Genomic DNA, 23,970 nt, shown 5'->3' with positions numbered 1-23,970 from the left:
TTAATAGTGTCACAATGTAGAACCCTAAACGTTTGCCCCCTGTTCTATTGATTTCAGCATGAAATGGATATCAGCCTCATGGAAAAATACAAGCTCTGAATTGAAAGAGTACTATTTATGAGATTTAACAAAAAAGAGTTGTGTTACACACGTTGGTGACGCACTTGAATCAAAATGTATCTAGCTGTTTTCTATAAATTGTCCTCTAACCAGTGATGTACACATTATTCCCAGATTCCGTGTGGTTTTTGAGCTGTTAGTTTTAACAGGACGTGCAACCTCATCTCCCTCCTCTCGCACAAATGATTTTAGCATGATATCGAAGAGTTATGACATAAGTGTTGCGTTCCTTTGTTTAGCGACCCCTAAATTTAAATGCATCACTCCGAAATGTAGCTGACTGACTTCCGTAGGTTGTCCTCTAACCAGTGAGGTAAAATATATCTCCATTTCCATGTGTTTTTTGTTTTGTTGTGTTAGTTTGAAGAGCAGATTCAACCTGGTTTCCCCCCAAATCGATATAAGATTTGTGTTTTGCGTTTAGCCAGTGCGTTGCCATGGATCTTTATTTATTTTGACTGGATGTTTTTCTGTATTGGAGATGAATTTTGTTTGTGCTCGTTCCAAGGGGACGAGAGTTCTAGAAGCTAGTGAGTTTTAGGAAGACTTGAGTTCTAGAAGCTAGTGAGTTTTAGGATTCTATAGAAAGAAAAAGGAGAAAAATAATACTATTGTATAATATTATTATTTAGAAATACGTGTTTTTTTCTTGTTTTTAATTGTTGATAGCCAGTGATTATATTGTAGAAGGTGAAGCAATGTAGTTCATTAAAATGTGAAATGGAAGTTGTTTTCTGTTGGTGGTGAGCAAACTTGTCCAACAAAAATATAGGATATGTTTGTCTTAAGGGGGAAGGTGTTAGAGGCTTTGGTTTTTCCATTTATGTTTTGAGGTTGGACTTTAGCTCGTTAGCCCGTCTAGCTCGTTAGCCCGTCTAGCTCGTTAGCCCGTCTAGCTCGTTAGCAGGTCTAGCTCGTTAGCACGTAGGACGCACTGATTGGTGTCACCTCGTTAGTCAGTATGTGTTACACCTGTGCTGGCTTGTCCATCTCGTTAGTGGGAAGGTGTTTCACCTGAGCTGGTCCAGGTTCTATTTAAGAGTGTCTGGCCCAGTGCTCCAGTTGTCTTGATAGATGTGGTGAGTCAACACCTTTAGTTGCTCCACCTTTTTGGTTTGCTTCCTGTCTTTAAGTTTGGTGTGGGTTTTTCTTTTGTTTGCCTCTTCTTGGGCAGATTTAGTGGGTCTCATGGTGGGTGTCTTTTAGGTCCCAGTTGTTGTTACTAGTCAACTTCCAGTGGACACTGAGAGCAAAACTGCAAGATTATGTTATAATACTTTTATTGCCTCAAATGGTTGTTTTATGCAACAGAATAGAGGGTTCTTAGAACTATTGTGTCTGTGTGTTCTACTGAGGATGGGCCTCTGGGAGAAAACACTGACAGGAGATTTACAATGTCTTTTGGGTGATAAAACCTAAAGAGACCGCATTCCAGAGCATGAGTTAATGTTTCTGTTCTATATGGTACCAGGGAGAGATGACCCCAGGTCCAGACCCTGGTCTCTACACAAAGAGTACTGTTTTTACAGCAGATACTGTCGGCCGAGGATTATAAGTATCTTTCATACAAATCTTAACCTTGTGACCCGTTCTATAAATCTGTTGTTGGTCATGTAGGTTGAAAGGGGTGTATCTTGGCTGTAAAAGACCTTTGTACTTTTGTCTCGTGGCTCTCAACGAATCATCTGGGGGTGATTCATCTCTCAACGAATCATCTGGGGGTGATTCATCTCTCAACGAATCATCTGGGGGTGATTCGTCGACCAGCCATCATTATCATAGGGCACCCAATTGATTGACTTTATGTGTTGTATTGACCTGCTCCCTTATAAGTGAATAAAGATTTAGTTTAAGAATAACTCTGACTTGTGTGATAAGTTTGTCTCATTTGATATTAACCACCACATTTGGCGATGGGGATGTGAATCTTGACTTGGTGACCGCTCCTGGTGACCTGGGTAAATGGTGCACCAGGGATCCCTCTAACTTGGGATCTCAGGGAGACCACACTGCGGGAACGGAGCAGATGGACCCTCCTTTGATCTGAGAGGCAGCGAGCCGAGTGGATACCATCAGAATAGTATATATAGTGGATACCATCAGTATAGTATATATAGTGGATACCATCAGTATAGTATATATAGTGGATACCATCAGTATAGTATATATAGTGGATACCATCAGTATAGTATATATAGTGGATACCATCAGTATAGTATATATAGTGGATACCATCAGTATAGTGTATATAGTGGATACCATCAGTATAGTGTATATAGTGGATACCATCAGTATAGTGTATATAGTGGATACCATCAGTATAGTATATATTGGATACCATCATATAGTGGGATACCATCAGTATAGTATATATAGTGGATACCATCAGTATAGTATATATAGTGGATACCATCAGTATAGTATATATAGTGGATACCATCAGTATAGTATATATAGTGGATACCATCAGTATATATAGTGGATACCATCAGTATAGTATATATAGTGGATACCATCAGTATAGTATATATAGTGGATACCATCAGTATAGTATATATAGTGGATACCATCAGTATAGGTATATATAGTGGATACCATCAGTATAGTATATATAGTGGATACCATCAGTATAGTATATATAGTGGATACCATCAGTATAGTGTATATAGTGGATACCATCAGTATAGTATATATAGTGGATACCATCAGTATAGTATATAGTGGATACCATCATAAGTATATATAGTGGATACCATCAGTATAGTATATATAGTGGATACCATCAGGATAGTATATAGTGGATACCATCAGTATAGTATATATAGTGGATACCATCAGTATAGTATATATAGTGGATACCATCAGAATAAGTATATATAGTGGATACCATCAGTATAGTATATATAGTGGATACCATCAGTATAGTATATATAGTGGATACCATCAGTATAGTATATATAGTGGATACCATCAGTATAGTATATATAGTGGAAACCATCAGTATAGTATATATAGTGGATACCATCAGTATAGCATATATAGTGGATACCATCAGTATAGTATATATAGTGGATACCATCAGTATAGTATATATAGTGGATACCATCAGTATAGTATATATAGTGGATACCATCAGTATAGTATATATAGTGGATACCATCAGTAGAGTATAGTAGTGGATACCATCAGTATAGGTAATATAGTGGATACATCAGTATAGGTATATATAGTGGATACCTCAGTATAGTATATATAGTGGATACCATCAGTATAGTATATATAGTGATACCATCAGTATAGTATATATAGTGGATACCATCAGTATAGTATATATAGGGGATACCATCAGTATAGTATATATAGTGGATACCATCAGTATATTATAGTGACAATCAGTATAGTATAGATGTGGATACCATCAGTAGAGTATAGTATAGTGGATACCATCAGTATAGTAGATTAGTGGATACCATCAGTATAGTATATATAGTGGATACCATCAGTATAGTATATAGTGGATCCATCAGTATAGTATATATAGTGGATACCATCAGTATAGTATATATAGTGGATACCATCAGTATAGTAATATATAGTGGATACCATCAGTATAGTGAATATAAGTGGATACCATCAGTATAGTAGTATATAGTGGATACCATCAGTATAGTATATATATGGATACCATCAGTATAGTATATATAGTGGATACCATCAGTATAGTATTAATATAGTGGATAACCATCAGTATAGTATATATAGTGGATACCATCAGTATAGTATATATAGTGGATACCATCAGTATAGTATATATAGTGGATACCAGCAGTATAGTATATATAGTGGATACCATCAGTATAGTATATATAGTGGAGACCATCATATAGTATATATAGTGGATACCATCAGTATAGTATAGATAGTGATACCATCATTATAGTATATATAGTGGATCCATCAGTATAGTATATATAGTGATACCATCAGTATAGTATATATAGTGGATACCATCAGTATAGTAATATAGTGGATACCATCAGTATAGTATATATAGTGGATACCATCATATAGTATATATAGTGATACCATCAGTATAGTATTATAGTGGTACCATCAGTATAGTTATATATAGTGGATTACCATCAGTATAGTATATATAGTGGATACCATCAGTATAGTATATATATGGATCCATCATATAGTATATATAGTGGATACCATCAGTATAGTATATATAGTGGATACCATCAGTATAGTATATATAGTGGATACCATCAGTAGAGTATATATAGTGGATACCATCAGTATAGTATATGAGGTGGAATACCATCAGTAGAGTATATATAGTGGATACCATCAGATAGGTATATATAGTGGATACCATCAGTAAGTATATATAGTGGATACCATCAGTATAGTATATATAGTGGATACCATACAGTATAGTATATATAGTGGATACCATCAGTATAGTATATATAGTGGATACCATCGTATAGTAATGTGTATATAGTGGATGGATACCATCAGTATAGTATATATAGTGGATACCATCAGTATAGTATATATAGTGGATACCATCAGTATATACTGATATCAGTATAGTATATAGTGGATACCATCAGTATAGTATATATAGTGGATACCATCAGTATAGTATATATAGTGGATACCATCAGTATAGTATATATAGTGGATACCATCAGTATAGTATATATAGTGGATACCATCAGTATAGTATATATAGTGGATACCATCAGTATAGTATATATAGTGGATACCATCAGTATAGTATATATAGTGGATACCATCAGTATAGTATATATAGTGGATACCATCAGTATAGTATATATAGTGGATACCATCAGTATAGTATATATAGTGGATACCATCAGTATAGTATATATAGTGGATACCATCAGTATAGTATATATAGTGGATACCATCAGTATAGTATATATAGTGGATACCATCAGTATAGTATATATAGTGGATACCATCAGTATAGTATATATAGTGGATACCATCAGTATAGTATATATAGTGGATACCATCAGTATAGTATATATAGTGGATACCATCAGTATAGTATATATAGTGGATACCATCAGTATAGTATATATAGTGGATACCATCAGTATAGTATATATAGTGGATACCATCAGTATAGTATATATAGTGGATACCATCAGTATAGTATATATAGTGGATACCATCAGTATAGTATAATAGTGGATACCATCAGTATAGTATATATAGTGGATACCATCAGTATAGTATATAGTGGATACCATCAGTATAGTATATATAGTGGATACCATCAGTATAGTATATATAGTGGATACCATCAGTATAGTATATATAGTGGATACCATCAGTATAGTATATATAGTGGATACCATCATATAGTATATATAGTGGATACATCAGTATAGTATATATAGTGGATACCATCAGTATAGTATATATAGTGGATACCATCAGTATAGTATATATAGTGGATACCATCAGTATAGTATATAGTGGATACCATCAGTATGGTATATATAGTGGGATACCATCATATAGTATATATAGTGGATACCATCAGTATAGTAATATATAGTGGATACCATCATATAGTATATATAGTGGATACCATCAGTATAGTATATATAGTGGATACCATCAGTATAGGATATATAGTGGATACCATCATTATAGTATATATAGTGGATACCATCAGTAATGGTATATATAGTGGATACCATCATATAGGTATATATAGTGGATACCATCAGATAGTAATATATAGTGGATACCATCAGTATAGTAATATATAGTGGATACCATCATATAGTATATATAGTGGGATACATCAGTATAGTATATTATAAGTGGATACCATCAGTATAGTATATATAGTGGATACCATCAGTATAGTATATATAGTGGATACCATCAGTATAGTATATATAGTGGATACCATCAGTATAGTATATATAGTGGATACCATCAGTATAGTATATATAGTGGATACCATCATATAGTATATATAGTGGATACCATCATTATAGTATATATAGTGGATCATCATAGTGGATACCATCAGTAGAGTATATATAGTGGATACCATCAGTATAGTATATAGTGGATACCATCAGTATATGTATATAGTGGATACCATCAGTATAGTATATATAGTGGATACCATCAGTATGGTATATATAGTGGATACCATCAGTATGGTATATATAGTGGATACCATCAGAATAGTATATATAGTGGATACCATCAGTATAGTATATATAGTGGATACCATCAGTATAGTATATATAGTGGATACCATCAGTATAGTATATATAGTGGATACCATCAGTATAGTATTATAGTGAAACCATCAGTATAGTATATATAGTGGATACCATCAGTATAGTATATATAGTGGATACCATCAGTATAGTATATATAGTGGATACCATCAGTATAGTATATATAGTGGATACCATCAGTATAGTATATATAGTGGATACCAGTATAGTATATATAGTGGATACCATCAGTATAGTATATATAGTGGATACCATCAGTATATAATATAGTGGATACCATCAGTATAGTATATATAGTGGATACCATCAGTATAGTATATATAGTGGATACCATCAGTATAGTAGTATATAGTGGATACCATCAGTATAGTATATATAGTGGATACCATCAGTATAGTATATATAGTGGATACCATCATATAGTATATATAGTGGATACCATCAGTATAGTATATTAGTGGATACCATCAGTATAGTATATAGTGGATACCATCAGTATAGTATATATAGTGGATACCATCAGTATAGTATATATAGTGGATACCATCAGTATAGTAATATATAGTGGATACCATCAGTATAGTATATATAGTGGATACCATCAGTATAGTATATATAGTGGATACCATCAGTATAGTATATATAGTGGATACCATCAGTATAGTATATATAGTGGATACCATCAGTATAGTATATATAGTGGATACCATCAGTTCTAGTGGGATACTCATAGTATATAGTGGATACCATCAGTATTATATATAGTGGATACCATCAGTATAGTTATATAGTGGATACCATCAGTATAGTATACCATCAGTAGGATTATAGTGGATACCATCAGTATAGTATATATATTGATACCATCAGTATAGTATATATAGTGGATACCATCAGTATAGTATATATAGTGGATACCATCAGTATAGTATATATAGTGGATACCATCAGTATAGTATATATAGTGGATACCATCAGTATAGTATATATAGTGGATACCATCAGTATAGTATATATAGTGGATACCATCAGTATAGTGATATATATGGATACCATCAGTATAGTATATATAGTGGATACCATCAGTATAGTATATATAGTGGATACCATCAGTATAGTATATATAGTGGATACCATCAGTATAGTATATATAGTGGATACCAGCAGTATAGTATATATAGTGGATACCATCAGTATAGTATATATAGTGGATACCATCAGTATAGTATATATAGTGGATACCATCAGTATGGTATATATAGTGGATACCATCAGTATAGTATATATAGTGGATACCATCAGTATAGTATATATAGTGGATACCATCAGTATAGTATATATAGTGGATACCATCAGTATAGTATATAGTGGATACCATCAGTATAGTATATAGTGGATACCATCAGTATAGGTATATATAGTGGATACCATCAGTAGAGTATTAGAATAGTGGATACCATCAGTATAGTATATATAGTGGATACCATCAGTATAGTATATATAGTGGATACCATCAGTATAGTATATATAGTGGATACCATCAGTATAGTATATATAGTGGATACCATCAGTATAGTATATATAGTGGATACCATCAGTATAGTATATATAGTGGATACCATCAGTATAGTATATATAGTGGATACCATCAGTATAGTATATATAGTGGATACCATCAGTATAGTATATATAGTGGATACCATCAGTATAGTATATATAGTGGATACCATCAGTATAGTATATATAGTGGATACCATCAGTATAGTATATATAGTGGATACCATCAGTATAGTATATATAGTGGATACCATCAGTATAGTATATATAGTGGATACCATCAGTATAGTATATATAGTGGATACCATCAGTATAGTATATATAGTGGATACCATCAGTATAGTATATATAGTGGATACCATCAGTATAGTATATATAGTGGATACCATCAGTATAGTATATATAGTGGATACCATCAGTATAGTATATATAGTGGATACCATCAGTATAGTATATATAGTGGATACCATCAGTATAGTATATATAGTGGATACCATCAGTATAGTATATATAGTGGATACCATCAGTATAGTATATATAGTGGATACCATCAGTATAGTATATATAGTGGATACCATCAGTATAGTATATATAGTGGATACCATCAGTATAGTATATATAGTGGATACCATCAGTATAGTATATATAGTGGATACCATCAGTATAGTATATATAGTGGATACCATCAGTATAGTATATATAGTGGATACCATCAGTATAGTATATATAGTGGATACCATCAGTATAGTATATATAGTGGATACCATCAGTATAGTATATATAGTGGATACCATCAGTATAGTATATATAGTGGATACCATCAGTATAGTATATATAGTGGATACCATCAGTATAGTATATATAGTGGATACCATCAGTATAGTATATATAGTGGATACCATCAGTATAGTATATATAGTGGATACCATCAGTATAGTATATATAGTGGATACCATCAGTATAGTATATATAGTGGATACCATCAGTATAGTATATATAGTGGATACCATCAGTATAGTATATATAGTGGATACCATCAGTATAGTATATATAGTGGATACCATCAGTATAGTATATAGTGGATACCATCAGTATAGTATATATAGTGGATACCATCAGTATAGTATATAGTGGATACCATCAGTATAGTATATATATAGTGGATACCATCAGTATAGTATATATAGTGGATACCATCAGTATAGTATATATAGTGGATACCATCAGTATAGTATATATAGTGGATACCATCAGTATAGTATATATAGTGGATACCATCAGTATAGTATATATAGTGGATACCATCAGTATAGTATATATAGTGGATACCATCAGTATAGTATATATAGTGGATACCATCAGTATAGTAGTATATAGTGGATACCATCAGTATAGTATATAGTGGATACCATCAGTATAGGTATATAGTGGATACCATCAGTATAGTATATATAGTGGATACCATCAGTATAGTATATATAGTGGATACCATCAGTATAGTATATATAGTGGATACCATCAGTATAGTATATATAGTGGATACCATCAGTATAGTATATATAGTGGATACCATCAGTATAGTATATATAGTGGATACCATCAGTATAGTATATATAGTGGATACCATCAGTATAGTATATATAGTGGATACCATCAGTATAGTATATATAGTGGATACCATCAGTATAGTATATATAGTGGATACCATCAGTATAGTATATATAGTGGATACCATCAGTATAGTATATATAGTGGATACCATCAGTATAGTATATATAGTGGATACCATCAGTATAGTATATATATAGTGGATACCATCAGTATAGTATATAGTGGATTACCATCAGTATAGTATATATAGTGAGATACCATTCAGTATTAGTATATATAGTGGATACAATCAGTATGGTTATATATAGTGGATGACGCCATCAGCTATAGATATTATAGTGGATTACCATCAGTATAGTATATATAGTGGATACCATCAGTTATAGATATATTAGTGGATACCATCAGTATAGTATATATAGTGGTACCATCAGTATAGTATATATAGTGGATACCATCAGTATAGGTATATAAGTGGATAACATTCAGTATAGGCTATTATAGGGATACCATCAGTATAGTATATATAGTGGATACCATCAGTATAGTAATATAAGTGGATACCACATACAGTTATAGTATATATAGTGGATACCATCAGTTTTATAGTATATATAGTGATACCATCAGTATAGTGGATACCAATATGTGGATACATCAGTATAGGTATATTATAGTGGATACCATCAGTATAGTTATATATAGTGGATACCATCAGTTATAGTATATATAGTGGATACCATCCAGTATAGGTATATATATGGATACCATCAGTATAGTGTATAGGGATAATAGTATATAGTGGATACCATCAGTATAGTATATATAGTGGATACCATCAGTATAGGTATATAGTGGATACCATCAGTATAGTATATATAGTGGATACCATCAGTATAGTATATATAGTGGATACCATCAGTATAGTATATATAGTGGATACCATCAGTATAGTATATATAGTGGATACTATCAGTATAGTATATATAGTGGATACCCATCAGTATAGTATATATAGTGGGATACCATCAGTATAGTATATATAGTGGATACCATCAGTATAGTATATATAGTGGATACCATCAGTATAGTGTATATAGTGGATACCATCAGTATAGTATATATAGTGGATACCATCAGTATAGTATATATAGTGGATACCATCAGTATAGTATATATAGTGGATACCATCAGTATAGTATATATAGTGGCTACCATCAGTATAGTATATATAGTGGATACCATCAGTATAGTATATATAGTGGATACCATCAGTATAGTATATATAGTGGATACCATCAGTATAGTATATATAGTGGATACCATCAGTATAGTATATATAGTGGATACCATCAGTATAGTATATATAGTGGATACCATCAGTGGATACCATCAGTATAGTATATATAGTGGATACCATCAGTATAGTATATATAGTGGATACCATCAGTATAGTATATATAGTGGATACCATCAGTATAGTATATATAGTGGATACCATCAGTATAGTGTATATAGTGGATACCATCAGTATAGTATATATAGTGGATACCATCAGTATAGTATATATAGTGGATACCATCAGTATAGTATATATAGTGGATACCATCAGTATAGTATATATAGTGGATACCATCAGTATAGTATATATAGTGGATACCATCAGTATAGTATATATAGTGGATACCATCAGTCTAGTGTATATAGTGGATTACCAATCAGTATAGTATATATAGTGGATACCATCAGTATAGTATATATAGTGGATACCATCAGTATAGTATATATAGTGGATACCATCAGTATAGTATATATAGTGGATACCATCAGTATAGTATATATAGTGGATACCATCAGTATAGTATATATAGTGGATACCATCAGTATAGTATATATAGTGGATACCATCAGTATAGTATATATAGTGGATACCATCAGTATAGTATATATAGTGGATACCATCAGTATAGTATATATAGTGGATACCATCAGTATAGTATATATAGTGGATACCATCAGTATAGTATATATAGTGGATACCATCAGTATAGTATATATAGTGGATACCATCAGTATAGTATATATAGTGGATACCATCAGTATAGTATATATAGTGGATACCATCAGTATAGTATATATAGTGGATACCATCCGTATAGTATATATAGTGGATACCATCAGTATAGTATATATAGTGGATACCATCAGTATAGTATATATAGTGGATACCATCAGTATAGTATATAGTGGTACCACAGTATAGTATATAGTGGATACCATCAGTATAGTAGTATATAGTGGATACCATCAGTATAGTATATATAGTGGATACCATCAGTATAGTATATATAGTGGATACCTCAGTATAGTATATATAGTGGATACCATCAGTATAGTATATATAGTGGATACCATCAGTATAGTATATATAGTGGATACCATCAGTATAGTATATATAGTGGATACCATCAGTATAGTATATATAGTGGATACCATCAGTATAGTATATATAGTGGATACCATCAGTATAGTATATATAGTGGATACCATCAGTATAGTATATATAGTGGATACCATCAGTATAGTATATATAGTGGATACCATCAGTATAGTATATATAGTGGATACCATCAGTATAGTATATATCGTGGATACCATCAGTATAGTATATATAGTGGATACCATCAGTATAGTATATATAGTGGATACCATCAGTATAGTACCATAGTATATAGTGGATACCATCAGTATAGTATATATAGTGGATACCATCAGTATAGTATATATAGTGGATACCATCAGTATAGTATATATAGTGGATACCATCAGTATAGTATATATAGTGGATACCATCAGTATAGTATATATAGTGGATACCATCAGTATAGTGTATATAGTGGATACCATCAGTATAGTATATATAGTGGATACCATCAGTATAGTATATATAGTGGATACCATCAGTTATAGTATATATAGTGGATACCATCAGTATAGTATATATAGTGGATACCATCAGTATAGTATATATAGTGGATACCATCAGTATAGTATAATAGTGGGATACCATCAGTATAGTAATAAGTGGATACCATCACAGTTTATAGTATATTTATAGTGGATACCATCAGTATAGTATTATATAGTTGGCTACCATTCAGTAATGTTATATATTGGATCCATCAGTAGGATACCATCAGTATAGTAATATAGTGGATACCATCAGTATAGTACTATATAGTGGATTTACCATCAGTATAGTATATATAGTGGATTACCATCAGTATAGTATATATAGTGGATTACCATCAGTATAGTAATAGATAGTGGATACCATCAGTATAGTATATATAGTGGATCTCCTCAGTATAGTTATATATAAGTGGATACCATCAGTATAGTATATATAATGGATACCATCAGTATAGTCTATATAGTGGATACCATCAGTATAGTTATATTAGTGGATTACCATCAGTATAGTTGTATATAGTGGATACCATGCAGTTATAAGTATATATAGTGGAACCATCAGTTATAGTATATATTAGTGGTACCATCAGTATAGTAATCTTAGGTGGATACCCACTCAGAATTAGTGTATATAGTGGATACCATCAGTATAGTGTATATAGTGGATACCGATCAGTTATAGTGTATATAGTGGGATACCATCCAGTATAGTGTATATAGTGGATACCATCAGTATAGTATATATAGTGGATACCATCAGTATAGTATATATAGTGGATACCATCAGTATAGTATATATAGTGGATACCATCAGTATAGTATATATAGTGGATACCATCAGTATAGTATATATAGTGGATACCATCAGTATAGTATATATAGTGGATACCATCAGTATAGTATATATAGTGGATACCATCAGTATAGTATATATAGTGGATACCATCAGTATAGTATATATAGTGGATACCATCAGTATAGTGTATATAGTGGATACCATCAGTATAGTGTATATAGTGGATACCATCAGTATAGTGTATATAGTGGATACCATCAGTATAGTGTATATAGTGGATACCATCAGTATAGTATATATAGTGGATACCATCAGTATAGTATATATAGTGGATACCATCAGTATAGTATATAGTGGATACCATCAGTATAGTATATATAGTGGATACCATCAGTATAGTATATATAGTGGATACCATCAGTATAGTATATATAGTGGATACCATCAGTATAGTATATATAGTGGATACCATCAGTATAGTATATATAGTGGATACCATCAGTATAGTATATATAGTGGATACCATCAGTATAGTGTATATAGTGGATACCACATCTCCAACGTAGTTTAAAAAAAAAAGAAAGAGGTGAAACAAAGTGGAGTTTTTAGAAAATCCTCGTAGGCTCTGAGTGTGTATTCCTGTGTGGAGGTGTAAACAGGGCCCAGTCAGTAGGCTCTGAGTGTGTATTCCTGTGTGGAGGTGTAAACAGGGCCCAGTCAGGAGGCTCTGAGTGTGTATTCCTGTGTGGAGGTGTAAACAGGGCCCAGTCAGTAGGCTCTGAGTGTGTATTCCTGTGTGGAGGTGTAAACAGGGCCCAGTCAGGAGGCTCTGAGTGTGTATTCCTGTGTGAGGGGGCACCTTGGAGGCGTAAACAGGGCCGAGTCAGTGGAGGATGATCTGAGAGTCAGTCGACTCAGACACCTATCATTGGTCGGTTGCGGGCGACCTAGAGCCATCCTGACACTGAATTGATCACAGTGGGGATTGGTCTGTAGGGGTGAGGGGCCAGGGTGACTGTGGGTTCTGTGTGCAACACGGTACCTGGTTAAACTCTATTGGAAGAAGGACCTCATTCTGAAAAGTGTCTGTGTGACTCTCAGAAGTGGTGAATTCCAATGATTTTAAACGTGCTGCCAGGTATGCCCTGGGTTCGGTCATTTCGCGTTAAATATCTAGAATCTGTGTGAACGAGATGACAACTAGAATCTGTGTGAACGTGATGACAACTAGAATCTGTGTGAACTAGATGACAACTAGAATCTGTGTGAACTAGATGACAACTAGAATCTGTGTTTACTAGTTAAGACCATTTATGATATAGTACAAGATAGTAAGGTGCACCTGTAATTATTTTAAACCTGTAATTATTTTAAACCTGGACCCCATTTCATATTTTCTGATATGAGAGTTGTGTGACAGTGATATGAGAGTTGTGTGACTGTGGTATGAGAGTTGTGTGACTGAGTCATAATCTGATGTTTGGATAGTAACAGAGATCTATAGTTCCTCCTAGAGATCTATAGTTCCTCCTAGAGATCTATAGTTCCTCCTAGAGATCTATAGTTCCTCCTAGAGATCTATAGTTCCTCCTAGAGATCTATGAGATCTATAGTTCCTCCTAGAGATCTATAGTTCCTCACAGAGATCTATAGTTCCTCCTAGAGATCTATAGTTCATCCTAGAGATCTATAGTTCCTCCTAGAGGTCTATAGTTCCTCCTAGAGATCTATAGTTCCTCCTAGAGATCTATAGTTCCTCCTAGAGATCTATAGTTCCTCCTAGAGATCTATAGTTCCTCCTAGAGATCTATAGTTCCTCACAGAGATCTATAGTTCCTCCTAGAGATCAATAGTTCCTCATAGAGATCTATAGTTCCTCATAGAGATCTATAGTTCCTCCTAGAGATCTATAGTTCCTCCTAGAGATCTATAGTTCCTCCTAGAGATCTATAGTTCCTCCTAGAGATCTATAGTTCCTCCTAGAGATCTATAGTTCCTTTAGAGATCTGTAGTTCCTCATAGAGATCTATAGTTCCTCCTAGAGATCTATAGTTCCTCCTAGAGATCTATAGTTCCTCCTAGAGATCTATAGTTCCTCCTAGAGATCTATAGTTCCTCCTAGAGATCTATAGTTCCTCCTAGAGATCTGTAGTTCCTCCTAGAGATCTGTAGTTCCTCACAGAGATCTATAGTTCCTCACAGAGATCTATAGTTCCTCATAGAGATAGATCTATAGTTCCTCATAGAGATCTATAGTTCCTCCTAGAGATCTATAGTTCCTCATAGAGATCTATAGTTCCTCCTAGAGATCTATAGTTCCTCCTAGAGATAGATCTATAGTTCCTCCTAGAGATCTATAGTTCCTCCTAGAGATCTATAGTTCCTCCTAGAGATCTATAGTTCCTCACAGAGATCTATAGTTCCTCCTAGAGATCTATAGTTCCTCCTAGAGATCTATAGTTCCTCCTAGAGATCTATAGTTCCTCCTAGAGATCTATAGTTCCTCCTAGAGATCTATAGTTCCTCATAGAGATCTATAGTTCCTCCTAGAGATCTATAGTTCCTCCTAGAGACCTATAGTTCCACCTAGAGATCTATAGTTCCTCCTAGAGGTCTATAGTTCCTCCTAGAGGTCTATAGTTCCTCCTAGAGATCTATAGTTCCTCCTAGAGATCTATAGTTCCTCCTAGAGATCTATAGTTCCTCATATAGAAATATGCTTAATCAGATGATTGACATGTGGATAATAAGCTTTGATATAACGTTATCTTGGGGTTCCGTTCCTTCACTGCCCATCATAGAAGATCACGGGGTGGTATTGAGAGGGGGATGATATTTTAGAAAGCAGCGGAAGGTCTATAGTTCCTGGGAGGCTTGATTTTGCCGTGGTCTCTGGGAGGTTAGAGAACCGTTGAGGATCCCATGGTCATTGTCCGGGAAACAAACGTATATTTTTTGGTTCCGTTGTGAGTATGTTTGGAGAGCTGCTTCGTAGCTGTGGAGAGTCCTTGAAAAAGCAAATGGAATGGTTGTCGTGAGTACCTAAGAATGTCTTATGTTTTCTATGGATTCTGTGAATATATGAAAATATGATGAATTGTATGTGTGTATAATGATTAGGAGAGATTTGATGAAGTAATACTGGGAATATAATTAGATATAATTTAAACAACCCATATATAGACGAACGTAGGCTTTGAGTTGGTATTTTTAATGGATCATTTGATAAAGATGAGTTTTAAGCATTATTAAACTGTCTATAAAGTCTGGGCAGTTGTCTCAGAAACTGGAGTGAATCACAGGTAAACTAACAACATTGTAGACTTGATGCTAAATACAGATTTTTCAGCTTTAGTGTGTATATCGTATCCACTTAGTTATGTTAAGAAGTTTGCCATCTTTATGACCGGCCCTGGTAACTTCACCCCAACTTCTCTGATCCCCAGAACACAGTAACTTAACAACATAAGGGTTTTTCTGACATTTTTGGGAAATTGAAGGGAAAATAAAAATCCAGCCGTAGCAGAGCCCCAAGACCCATGGGGACGTCCTCGAGGGCCTGGATGTTCTCCCCATCAAAGGCCAGCGGGATTTCACTCTCATGGGGACGTCCTCTAGAGCGTGGATGTTCTCCCCATCAAAGGCCAGCGGGATTTCACTCTCATGGTGACGTCCTCGAGGGCCTGGATGTTCTCCCCATCAAAGGCCAGCGGGATTTCACTCTCATGGTGACGTCCTCGAGGGCCTGGATGTTCTGCCCATCAAAGGCCAGTGGGATTTCACTCTCATGGTGAAATGGATTTCCACCGATGTGCAGTAAAGGAGTGAAGAGCGGTGAAATCTGTGTCAACAAAAGTAAGAAAAGATTAATACACAAACAATTAACAAAGAACATAACAAATGTTCAGCTGTAGTTTTATATAAGCATGCACACCTATGTTTATGAAGAAACAGATGATTGGTGCATAGACATACCTTGTCATGGACATAAAGTCCACTCGGGTCCTCATTGAAGAGGTAGGGCAAGAGCAGAATCGCTGCTGTGGTCTCCAGTCCTAGTAAAGTAAAGCAATGTCCTTACTACACTTGCTAATTTTATTACAAAATACATTAGAGAAAAGGAAGGAATAAGAGCAAATCCCTCTTCTGTATTGTCCTTCAGGGACTGTCAAAATAGCAGGATGATGTCCTCACCCCTGCCTCGCCTCTCTACCTCTAATAGTCCTTGAATTATCTTTTTGTCTATATCCATTCCATGGACCTGATTCATTTCTGAGAAGATCTGAAAAGATAATTTGCACACATTTGTACGCTAATAGATTTCAGTTTGTATTGACTGCTATGTAGGTTAAATGTACACTTCAAATGCAGCTGTCCTACAACATATCTGTACCTTCTTGAAAATGTGTCAAAGTCTAACAAGCATTAATATATATATATATATCTATATATATATATACTTTGTAATTTGTAAGTCGCTCTGGATAAGAGCGTCTGCTAAATGACGTAAATGTAAATGTACTACATCAATATTTAAAGATAAATGGCATTGACATACAATGGAATGTAAAATAGATGAACATATTGGAGAAAGCACTAGCCAATACAGTAATCCCATACAGTAACAGTACTGCCATACAGGCCTAATATCACGTTTCAAGATATCTTTGTACACAAATTGTTCAATATTTTATCAGGCTGACTTGAAAGATTAATCACAACATTTTGCTGCGTGGCAATACTGTGTTTGGATTCTGAAGGGCATTTATACAAAAGAGGTAGTCTAGACACTGTATTAATACCATTATGCATTTGAATCCCATCTACAGCTACCATCTAAGATATTAATTTCCCTCCACAAGGGGGCGGACATGTAACGTTTCCAAAATGGGATAGTATTGTCCATGTAACGTTTCCTAAATGGGATAGTATTGTACATGTAACGTTTCCAAAATGGGATAGTATTGTCCATGTAACGTTTCCAAAATGGGATAGTATTGTCCATGTAACGTTTCCTAAATGGGATAGTATTGTACATGTAACGTTTCCAAAATGGGATAGTATTGTACATGTAACGTTTCCAAAATGGGTTAGTATTGTACATGTAACGTTTCTAAAATGGGATAGTATTGTACATGTAACGTCTCCAAAATGGGATAGTATTGTACATGTAACGTTTCCAAAATGGGATAGTATTGTACATGTAACGTTTCCTAAATGGGATAGTATTGTACATGTAACGTTATGCCCCCTTGTGAGTTAATAGTATTGCATGCTGTAGCAGGCTATATAAAGAGGAAGACCTCTATTGACGATTCAGTTCGTTGTAACATCTCGTCTGGACAGGTCACCGTCCTTAGTTAGTTAGTTAGTTAGTTAGCTGGTTAGTTAGTTAGTTAGTTAGTTAGTTAACGAAGCTAACGTTAGCTAGTTCATTATCGCAAAAGTGAGAACTGCTCTAGATTGGAAACTTACGTTAACGAGTTTAAAGCCATATTGTCTTTATGGAAACGATATAAAATATATGGGAAAGAATATAGTTGAGGGAATAATCCAAACCTAGTTGTGCCTAGTTAGGACATAACGTTAGCTAGCTAGCTAACGGTACTGTACTGTAGCTCATACAACGCCGACGGTCAAACCCGGCTTTCTAATATTTACGTTCATTAACTATAGTAACGTTATGGAAGATATTCACAGAAAACCATCATTGTCTTCGTTATTCATTATTAGTATGTTATATTATTATAATAAATTATTTCGAGACATATTCAGAGCCAAACATCAACCCAACTTAACCTTTTTAACTGTTGTCGCATCCAAACTTGTCACCATCGTTTTCAGTTGTAATTGCGAAGTTCCCGGAAGAAGTCCAGCAACAACGGAGGTTCCTCGATGAACCCGCCTTCTAACAAGTTCTTTGAAGAACCTTTTGGGGCTGTTTTTCATTGACCAAGAACCCTACGGTTCTTAGGGGATCTGAGAACAACTCCAGTTGAACCCATCAGTTTTAGAGTGTAGTCGGCTCTATTTACTCTCAGATTCAAACATGATGATTAGCATCAACGATCAAGTCAGCTGCTGCTGCTCCAATACAGTATGAGGTGAGACGGTGAACTGATGTTGAACCGGGCAGTCAGCTGCTGCTGCTCCAATACAGTATGAGGTGAGACGGTGAACTGATGTTGAACCGGGCAGTCAGCTGCCGCTGCTCCAATACAGTATGAGGTGAGACGGTGAACTGATGTTGAACCGGGCAGTCAGCTGCTGCTGCTCCAATACAGTATGAGGTGAGACGGTGAACTGATGTTGAACCGGGCAGTCAGCTCCTGCTGCTCCAATACAGTATGAGGTGAGACGGTGAACTGATGTTGAACTGGGCAATCAGTCATTCATTCTGTACTATGAGTCTATCAAATAAAATTAAACAAAATTTTACCTTACAGTGAAATGCTTATTTACAAGCCCCTAACCAACAATGCAGTTTAAAAAAAGTACAAATAAGAAATAAAAGGAACAAGTAATTATAGAACAGAAGTTAAATAACAATAGCTAGACTATATACAGGTGGTATCGGTACAGAGTCAATGTGCGGGGGCACCGGTTAGTCGAGGTAATTGAGGTAATATGTACATGTAGGTAGAGTTGTTAAAGTGACTATGCATAGATGATAACAGAGAGTGGGGGGGGGGCCCTTCCTCTGACACCGCCTGGTATAGAGGTCCTGGATGGCAGGAATTTTGGCCCCAGTGATGTACTGGGCCGTACGCACTACCCCTACCGTGCTCAGTCTTCTTTTCCTGTAGTCCACAATCATCTCCTTTGTCTTGATCACTTTGAGGGAGAGGTTGTTGTCCTGGCACCACACGGCCAGGTCTCTGACCTCCTCCCTATAGGCTGTCTCCTCATTGTTGGTGATCAGGCCTACCACTGTTGTGGCATCGGCAAACTTAATAATGGTGTTGGAGTCGTGACAAGGCTGTGCAGTCATGAGTGAACAGGGAGTACAGGAGGGGGCTGAGCACGCACCCCAGAGGGGCCTCTGTGTTGAGGATCAGCGTGGTGGATGTGTTGTTACCTACCCTTAAAAAACATGAGCTGGCGCACACCCAGAAAAATAGTTTGTGTGGAGGTGCTGACTAACGGCGAATAAACTATCAACTATCAAAATAAAGAAAGTCACACACTCCATGTATAAACTCCCAGCAATTGAATGGGTAGTGAGGGGTGTGTCATAATGATAATGGATAGTGAGGGGTGTGTCATAATGATAATGGGTAGTGAGGGGTGTGTCATAATGATAATGGGTAGTGAGGGGTGTGTCATAATGATAATGGGTAGTGAGGGGTGTGTCATAATGATAATGGGTATTGAGGGGTGTGTCATAATGATAATGGGTAGTGAGGGGTGTGTCATAATGATAATGGGTAGTGAGGGGTGTGTCATAATGATAATGGGTATTTACCAACGCTTCAGCATCACTGTGCCTTCCTCAGGGTGATGTCATGAATACTTGAACCAGGTTATGTAGACAAACAGTGCAATTAGTGTAACCAATGACAATAGTGAGGGGTGTGTCATAATGATAATGGGTATTTACCAACGTTTCGGCATCCCTGTGCCTTCTTCAGGGTGATGTCATGAATACTTGAACCAGGTTATGTGGACAAACAATAGTGAGGGGTGTGTCATAATGATTAAGTTAATTAAAATTAAATAGTGAAACTAGTTTATGGCATATTAAATATATTAGGCTATTGTTATCACATAGAAACATCATGGAATATTGTACATCATATTAGCATCAACATACATTATTGTTTCATTCAATTTCACATAATAAGGATATTAAATATTTTCAAGTTCAGAACCCATCACCTGCTATGTAAATGGTCAATGCTATCTGGGATCCTTGGGTCATCCCTACCCTAAACCCTAACCTTAAACCCTACCTTAACCATTTTAAATATCAACTTCAACGGGACGTCTCAAGGATGTATCTCTGATCTAAGTGATTAATAGTTGGTATTCAGCAGTCATAAAGCCTTATTTACCTGAACTACTAAAATAGTGATTTTGTCAGACAGCATAGACAGCAGCTCTACACTTTATTCACTGACTGATCCATTCATCCTTCCATCCCTCCTCAGCCTTTCTCTCCTCTGAAGACCCAGTGAGGGTGGAACTCAGTCAGAGAGCTGTTGAGGGACTGGTTAGGAAGAACACTTCTACAGCTAGAGAGGTGAGAGGTCACACATGGTTTAGATGGTAAATATTTATGTCCCCTTAGCGGTTCATCATGTCAGCAAAAGGGAATATGTTCCATCATCCATGTTTATTTACATTAGTGCAAATTGTCCACTGATATTGGTGTAATTTCTCACCCCTTTTGGCTGTATGAAAGTTAATTTCCCCTCAGACACACACATTTGTTCTTTGTTATTATGAAGGTCATTTGTGTCAAATGTACTTTTCCCCACTCATTCACCCCATCTCTTTACGTTGCTTATGCATATTCGGTGGCCTGACTGTGTCCAGACCTTGTCAAAGGCCCATCCTGGTAGATCTGAACCTAATACAGCTTGGAGTGATCGGATGACAGAAGTCACATTTAGATGCCAGGTGTAACTGAGGCCATAGATACTCCATATCCATTACTTTGAATGTTTTATATAATATGACTAAATGTGCTTTTGTGTTGCAGGGGCAGTCAAGAAATGGAACAGCAAGGCCACAGAACATGACATAATCAGAGCTGTGGGAGACCACCTCAAGCCCCTGGTAGAGCCGGGGGTGGTGTTTACTACTCCACCACTCCTTCAGCAGGCTTGAAATGTGGGATTGTTCTGTTTGATCCATTTGTTTGTTTCAGTTTTCAGTAGTTGAATCGTTTGACATATTGTTGATTTCAATATTTTTCATTTTCAACAAATTAACTGGGTTGGTCGAAAAGTGATACTAAACTTACATACAAGCACTATTTTGGCAGTGGAAGATATACTGAATTGATACTGTTTTTCATACTAAGATGGACCAAGATATGTTTCTTTTGCATATATTGGTTTTGCAAGAGTCTGTTGATTGGTCAGTCATTGGGTTTTATTTGTTTTGCAATATGTTCAAATCAAGCTTTATTTGTACAGCACATTTCAGCCATGGATGCAACACAATGGCTTCACAGGAAAAAACTAATATTTACCACAACAAACATAAGATTAACAACTGAAAGACTAGTGAGTGTTCTAAGGAAATTCCATTGATTAAAATATTAACAATTGGATGCAACATCCAACACAAAATATAAGCTTGTTTTACCACATTGTTTGTTAAGTTCCCCAGCAGTAAACCAGAAATGTCACTTAGAAGAGGGAACTAACAGAGTCACTGGCAAAAATCACAACTGAACAGGTGGGATTTTAGGAGGGGTTCTGATAGACACTATGGGGGTGTCCACTGAAAGTTGACTAGTAACAACAACTGGGACCTAAAAGACACCCACTATGAGACCCGCTAAATCTGCCCAAGAAGAGGAAAACAAAAGAAAAACCCACGCCAAACTTAAAGACAGAAAACAAACCAAAAAGGTGGAGCAACTAAAGGTGTTGACTCTCCACATGTATCAAGACAACTGGAGCACTGGGCCAGACACTCTTAAATAGAACCTGGACCAGCTCAGGTGAAACACCTTCCCACTAACGAGATGGACAAGCCAGCACAGGTGTAACACATACTGACTAACGAGGTGACACCAATCAGTGCGTCCTACGTGCTAACGAGCTAGACGTGCTAAAATCCAAACCTCAAAACATAAATGGAAAAACCAAAGACTGTAACACCTTAAGAGAATGCTTACCACCAACAGAAAACAACTTCCAACTTCCATTTCACATTATAATCAACTACAATGCTTCACCTTCACCAATATAAACATGGTGTCCACTGGCTGTCAACAATTCAAGACAATATATATATTCTAGAACTCTAGTCTTCCTATAACTCACTAGTTTCTAGAACTCTCGTCTCCTTGGAACGAGCCCAAACAAAACTAATCTCCAATACGGAAAAGCGTGCAGTCAAAATAAGATCCATGGCAACTCACTGGCTAAACACAAAACACAAATATTTTTGACTGCCCACCCTTGAGACAATCAGAAACTAAATTGTCCTCACCATGGACACAAGCACCAGAAACGCTGTTGTTTTGACAAGTAGCAATAAATCACTGATATCGATTAGGGGGAAATCAGGTTGTACGTGAAGTTGAAACTAACACAACTAAAAAAAACATATGGAAATGGGAGATATATTTTACCTCACTGATTAGAGGACAACCTGCAGAAGACAGTCAGCTACATTTTGGACTGATGCATTTAAATTTAGGGGTCGCTAAACAAAGGAACACAACACTTATTTGTCATCACTCATCGATATCATGTTGAAATCAATTGTGTGACAGAAGGGAGATGAGGTTGCACGTCCTGTTAAAACGAACAGCTAAAAACCACACGGAATCTGGAATAATGTGTACATCCCTGGTTAGAGGACAATTTGTAGAAAACAGCTAGCTACATTTTGAAGTGTTGCATTTTGATTAAAGTGGGT

At 35.6% G+C, this 23,970-nt stretch overlaps 1 pseudogene; it reads left to right on the top strand.

Annotated features, from left to right (window-relative positions):
* The window catches only part of LOC115148402 (zinc finger protein 2 homolog), a 40,543-nt pseudogene that overhangs the window by 642 nt on the left and 15,931 nt on the right, over positions 1 to 23,970 (top strand).

Source organism: Salmo trutta, chromosome 15 (assembly GCF_901001165.1).
Source record: "Salmo trutta chromosome 15, fSalTru1.1, whole genome shotgun sequence".
NCBI lineage: Eukaryota > Metazoa > Chordata > Actinopteri > Salmoniformes > Salmonidae > Salmo > Salmo trutta.
This window is presented reverse-complemented; position numbering and strand designations above follow the sequence as displayed.